Consider the following 7,076-nt stretch of genomic DNA (forward strand, 5'->3'; position numbering starts at 1 on the left):
CTCTAACATGCGCTGCAACTTCTTCTTCTCCAAATCACTTGCGCAGTTTCTCTTTGCATCGGCAATGGCCCGACCTAGATCATCAACGGGCTCATCTGATGCCTCTTCTTCAGCTCCTTCCCGCATTGCCGGCTCAGCTTCTTCCTGCATTACCGGCTCAGCTTCTTCCCCCATTGTTGTATCATCGTATTCAGGGAACCCATGGCTAGGATAGCTGTCGTCGTCCTCTTCTTCTTCATTGTCTTCCATCATAACCCCTCTTTCTCCGTGCTTGGTCCAAACATTATAGTGGGGCACGAAACCGGACTTAAACAGGTGGACGTGAATGGTTCTTGACTTAGAGTAATTTAATTCATTCTTACAGCCAGCACATGGACAAGGCATAAAACCATCTGCCCGCTTGTTTGCCTCAGCCACAAGCAGAAAAGTTTGCATGCCATCAATGAACTCGGGAGAGCATCGGTCATCGTACATCCATTACCGGCTCATCTTAAATACACAGCACCAAAAACACCAAATTAATACAATACATAGAGTTCATACAACACTTAAATGCAACAAACAAATAACTCTCTAGCTAAAGCATTTAAATGCAACAACAAATGCGATCAAGATCGCAACTAAGGTAACAATTGATCCAACAACATAATGATAGCAAGCCTCACTATCAATGGCATATTTTCTAATCTTTCTAATCTTCAAGCGCATTTTCTCCATCTTGATCTTGTGATCATCGACGACATCGGCAACATGCAACTCCAATTCCATCTTCTCCCCCTCAATTCTTTTCAATTTTTCTTTCAAATACTCGTTTTCTCTTTCAACTAAATTTAACCTCTCGACAATAGGGTCGGTTGGAATTTTCGGTTCATATACCTCCTAGATAAAAATATCTATGTCAACTTGATGGGCATAATTTGTCATAAACACGAAATGCAACAAATAGTTTTAAAAGAGAATATACCACATCCGAATCATAACAAGGACGAGGGCCGACGGGGACGGATATCAAAACCATGGCACTATGTATAACAAACAACGTACGGGTAAGATAATTATACGAGTAACTATATATACAAATTACACAAACATCAATTTTTTATATAAAATTTCATGAACAAGAGGCTCACCACAAGGTGGTGCCGGCGACGGGATGGTGCGGGCGATCGATGGTGGTTACGACGGAGATTTAGAAGGCACTAAGTAAACCACACCTACATATGCAAACTAAGTGTTATTTTGACCTCAATTTGCATATAAATCAAATACTACCACATATAATTCCTCCCAAATTACTAAAACCCACAATTAATCACTATATAAACCAATGCAAGAGCTAATCTAGCAATGAGAGATGAAAGGACAAAGTTGCTAACCTTTGTGATCATTTGAATGGATGGGGGCCTGAAAATCTTGACAAATTTTGGGCAAAATTGGTGATGAACTCAAGAGGAAGAAGGGAAGAACAGAGGAGAGGGAGAGGGGAAAGGGGGAAGAACAGAGTGCGGGTGGACGAAGGGTTTATATAGGACGACCTTTAGTACCGGTTCGTGGCACGAACCGGTACTAAAGGTGCTGGAGGGGCCCCATTCTGACAACATCCTGCCACCACTTTCATTAGTACTGGTTCGTGGCATGAACCGGTGCTAAAGGTTCGCCACGAACCGGTACTAAAGAGGTCCTCCCGCCTAGCCGTTGGAACCGGCACTAATGGACACATTAGTCCCGGTTCTGTTACAAATCGGGACTAATGTGTCGCACATTTGACCCTTTTTCTACTAGTGGCCGATGGCGTGCCGGCAGCAGTGCGAAGGTGGGACCTTTACAGGCCCACGAGGGCTCGGCCGGGCCTGTGGGCCCATGGGCATGGTGTGCTCCTGCTATTGCGTCCGGACGGCTACCGTCGCTGACAGTGGAGGTGGGGCCCTCCCGCGTGCCGACGGTGCTGATGCCCTAGTCCCGGCTCTGATCCTTCGCCGCACTACCCTCATTTCATGGTGCCGTGGTGAGACGGCGTGGGGGCCTCATGACCGCGTTGGCGCAAGGTGGTGGTTGGTTTGGTGGATGGATCCGGAGCACTCGAGGTGCGGGTTGGGATCGGGGGTAACCCCTGTCAGCATGGCCGACACTGGCGCGATGGCGCCTGAGGGTGCCACCTGACCTTCCGGGAGGGCGTCGGGGGCTACCCTGCCTCTCGCCTCGTCGTGTACCGGGGGAAACCCTTGGCAGCAGCCCCGTCATCGTCGCGATCCTTCTTGGAGGTGTTGATAGGTGCCGGCGCTTCGGAGTCTTGGAGCCTAGGGGTAGATTCCGGTGGGCGCATCGATCGCGAGGCTTCTTCGTTTTTGTTGATCCACCATTGTCGGCATTTGTTTCTTTTGCTCTTTCTCTGTCGTTTCTTTTGGGCGTGTCTGTGCTGCTTCCGCCCCAGCACATATCCCTGTATGGTTCGATTGGTTGCTTTGTATACAAAGCGGGGGGAAACCCTTTTTCGATAAACTAGTGTCCTGCAATAGAAGAAGGAAATCGAGCACCAATTCAAAGTCTTGGCAATTGTTGTCGCAATAAGTAATCTGCAAAACCGAATGCACATTCATGGATACCGCTTGTATGAAAGTTGAATGACCAGTAAGCTCATTCCTTAGAAATACTCCAAGGGCGTGTTTGGTTGCCCGCACCGAGCCCAATCAGGCCCGCGCGGGAAGGGAGAGGCCTGTTTGCTTGCCTGGTTTTCCTGTTGGGCCTGCATCGCACGCTTCTCAAAGGAGCCCAAAACCTGGCTCGCTGGAAACCCTTGGATCGGCAGTTTCTCGCGAGCCAGGCTGAGTGCGGCGCGAGGTCGCACGGGCGGGAGCGAGGCGCGGGCGAGGGGGGAAGGCGGGAGATGGAAATCTGGCGCGCCGTCCCAGCGCCAAATTAGCCTCACCCCCCTTTCACTCGCTCACCCATAGCCACTGCCCCCCTTTCTTCGTTACCGCCTCACCACTGGCGGCGGCTGTGATTTCAGATCTGCGCTATAGGCGACGGCGACGGAAGAGGCGGCGGCGTTTGCGGCGGATCTGGTGCTCCCCTTGCTGTTGGCCACCGTCTGGTCGACCTACTCTGTGCCATGGCTCCCCCTACGCCGTCCTCGTCTCCGATGCCGGTAAGCAGCACCCCCTCCCCCTTTGTTAGCTCAGTGGTTAGGCCTTTAAGCTAGGTGTAGGATCGATTTCCCACTGAACGAACCGTCGATGTCGACTAGGTCATGGACGCACGAATGAGGCTGATAATCCAGGCAGCAACACTGATTAGTGTGATTCAGGCATGGGTCATGTTCATGCACCAGAGAGCTGTTCGTCGTGCTGGGAGACCGTTGATCCGCTATGGTCCATTGTTTCCCCGGGAACAAGAGAGGATCCAAAACCTGAACTACATCTACAACTACAATGATGTCGAGGCTCTGCCGATGCTTAGAATGAAAAGAGCACCATTTTCCAGGCTTGTCGAGACCTTCAGGAGCAGGGGCCTGTTACAAGATAGCATCAACACCAGTGTTGAAGAGCAAGTGGCCATGTTCCTCCATGTTGTTGGCCATAACCAGAGGTTCAGGGTCATCCACAACACGTTCAAGAGATCAATGGAGACCATCTCTAGGTACTTCAAGCAGCTACTTTTTGTTGTTGGGGAGCTTAGAGGAGAGATGATCAGGAGACCATCTGGCCAGACTCCACCCAAGATTTGCGGAAGCCCAAGATGGTATCCATACTTCAAAGTGAGCATTGACAACATACACTTTTCATGGCTTGATATGCTTGTATTATTCAATTTCAGCACTAACACAGGCTAGTGATGCCATTTTCAGGACTGCATTGGGGCAATAGATGGTACTCATGTCACTGCCAGAGTTCCTAGGTCATAGTCTGCAGCATACAAGGGGAGGAAGCACTACACAAGCCAGAATGTGCTTGCTGCTGTTGACTTTGATCTGAAGTTCACATATGTGTTGGCTGGCTGGGAGGGGTCAACGCATGATGCAAACATTCTCAGTGACAGCATGAGTCGACCTGATGGGATCAACATCCCCAACGGCAAGTTCTACCTTGGAGATGCTGGCTATGCATGTCGGCCGGGTATTCTTCCACCCTTCAGGAAAACAAGGTACCATCTCAACGAGTTCTCTGGTAGGAACTTTCCTAGGACTACACAGGAGCTGTTTAATTTCAGACACTCCAGCCTTAGAGTAACTGTTGAGAGGACATTTGGAGCTATGAAGAATAGGTTTAAGATCCTGGATCAGAAGCCATTCCACCCATACTCCACTCAAGTTAAGCTAGTTCTTGCTTGTTGCATTCTGCATAACTGGATCCTCGAGTGGGGCTTTGATGAACACGTGCCTGGGGAGGAAGAGGTCGAGCCTGGCGATGTTGTTAGCTCTGGCCATGGTGTGGAGGCATTTGACAATGACGCTTGGAAGAACAAAAGGTTGGAGTGGGCAGAGGCGATGTGGCTTAACAGAGGTCAGTGCAGGATTTGAAGAAGAGGAGGAGGAAGAAGAAGCAGCAACAGTAGAAGCAGAAGAGGAAGAGGAAGAACTGGTAGCAGCAACACCGATGAACTACCCCCTATTTAGCCGATGGCTCTTATTAATTTGAACTGTCATTTGATAGTAGTTAGGATGAACTGTCATTTGTTTAACTAGCTGGCACTATGTTCAGATTGTGTGTGGTAAGGTCACCACTAGTTAGAAGTGGTGACAACACCTTATGCAGGTTGCAACCAAACACCGTGTCATATGCGCACTGATACGTCTCCAACGTATCTATAATTTTTGATTGCTCCATGCTATATTATCTTCTGTTTTGGACATGATTGGGCTTTATTATTCACTTTTATATTATTTTTGGGACTAACCTATTAACCGGAGGCCCAGCCCAGAATTGGTGTTTTTTTGCCTATTTCAGAGTTTCGCAGAAAAAGAATATCAAACGGAGTCCAAACGGAATGAAACCTTCGGGAACGTGATTTTCGGAACGAACATGATCCAAGAGACTTGGACCCTACGTCAAGGAAGCTTCCGGGAAGCCACGAGGTAGGGGGGCGCGCCTACCCGCCCCCCAGGCGCGCCCTCCACCCTCGTGGGCCCCACATTGCTCCACCGACGTACTCCTTCCTCCTATATATACTACGTACCTCCAAACGATTAGATACAGAGCCAAAAACCTAATTCCACCGCCGCAACCTTCTGTACCCACGAGATCCCATCTTGCGGCATGTTCCGGAGCTCCGCCGGAAGGGGCATCAATCACGGAGGGCTTCTACATCAACACCATAGCCTCTCCGCGATGAAGTGTGAGTAGTTTACCTCAGACTTTCGGGTCCATAGTTATTAGCTAGATGGCTTCTTCTCTCTTTTTGGATCTCAATACAATGTTCTCCCCCTCTCTTGTGGAGATCTATTCGATGTAATCTTGTAGCGACCCGACCTCAGATGGTCAAGTCTCTGTGCTTCAGTGTCATCCCTGGATCGGTAATGCTGACACACACAGTACTCGAAGGATTTATAACAGAGTAGCAATCACACACTTATTACAGCGAATGTCTCAAAAGAGAACCTATTACAATAACATGGCTTAAGGCCATCTAATACGATAACAGTGGAAGGCTTGGAAGATAAAGTGAGTCCATCAACTCCAACGGCATAGCTAAGCTACACAGCAACGACCTAACGAACCTTACTCCTCATCTGAAAAGTCTGCAACATAATACGTTGCAGCCCGAAAACGGGTCAACACATGGAATATGCTGGCAATATAACACAATAGAGCTAGAACAGAATAATGCTATCACTACATGCATATTTGGCTGGTGGAAAGCTGTATGGTTATAGTTTTTGCGAAAAGCCAATTTTTCCCTACAACAAGGAATATATTTTTAATTTAACTATAATGGTGGTTGAAACATCATTGAGAAGGTACCCCCAACTCAATCCCAATTAAAGTGATTAACAACCCAACAGAATTAATTAAACATGGTGAGATACATGCGATAACCCAAGTACTAGATACTCAAGAATTGTCCATAACCGGGGACACGGCTAACCATGATTAGATTGTACACTCTGCAGAGGTTTGCACACTTTCCCCCACAAGACTCGATCGCCTCCGTTGGATTTCTTGCACTACATGGTGTTTGAGAAACGGATAACCGAGACACAGTCTTTCAGAAACATTAACTCTCTACTCCGGGTAGACCATACCAAACCTACAAAATCCACTACCTGCTGATCTACCTCTTCAAGAGCTTCACGTAACTTACTCAACTATGCTAGAGCCCATAATAACTTGTGGCTGCACACAGAAGTTTCTAGCATGAATCATCTCAGTTCCCTTTGAGCCTGGGTGGCGGTCCATAGGAAGATCACACGGGTACCCCGGGATTTCCAAAAAAATACAGACAACACTGGGTTCCCCAGGTGCCTCAATCCACCCAGTTGTTTGATTAAGTTGCCGCCTTAAGTTGAACCATTAATTAACAATCTTACATCTGTCATGGATATCACTCAAACCCGCACCACGTCTACGAGCATAGCATAGCAATATAAGCAATACGTAGAAGTAACTCCCAAGGGTTTGAATATATAACAGGGTAATAGGTTCTACCTCAGCATCTACTTCCCAACCCACAAGTTAATGTCTTCCTAATCATGCAATGTTTGAAGATTGGAACTAATGCATAAAAACTGGGCATGAAAAGAGTATGATCAATGTGTTACTTGCCTTGCTGACGATCCGCGAATCCTAGAGACTCGTAGTAACACGCTTCACACTCCGGGAATTCTATCGCAAACAAACAATAACATACATAAGTAACAAGCAACGATGCACAAGCAAAACTCAAATGAGAGAGGTTGACCAGAAAGTTCAACTTAAGAACTCCGGTACGCAAAAAGAATCAAATCGAACAAAGCAACAAAACTCAAACGGCGAACGAAAGAAGCTTCGTTTACTAATCTGAACTTAGGTCAAATTTTACAGTAGCAAAAACTTGTTTGAGTTTATTAATCGGAAAGAGGGTTTCGAGATGAAACTCCAGGC

The 7,076-nt window shown here is 47.5% G+C and overlaps 1 pseudogene; it reads left to right on the forward strand.

The window, feature by feature from the left end:
• Positions 1-3,247: 3,247 nt before the first annotated feature.
• Positions 3,248-4,516, forward strand: LOC119357630 (annotated as a pseudogene).
• Positions 4,517-7,076: the final 2,560 nt, after the last annotated feature.

The sequence above is a fragment of the Triticum dicoccoides genome, chromosome 2A (genome assembly GCF_002162155.2).
Source record: "Triticum dicoccoides isolate Atlit2015 ecotype Zavitan chromosome 2A, WEW_v2.0, whole genome shotgun sequence".
Classification (NCBI taxonomy): domain Eukaryota; kingdom Viridiplantae; phylum Streptophyta; class Magnoliopsida; order Poales; family Poaceae; genus Triticum; species Triticum dicoccoides.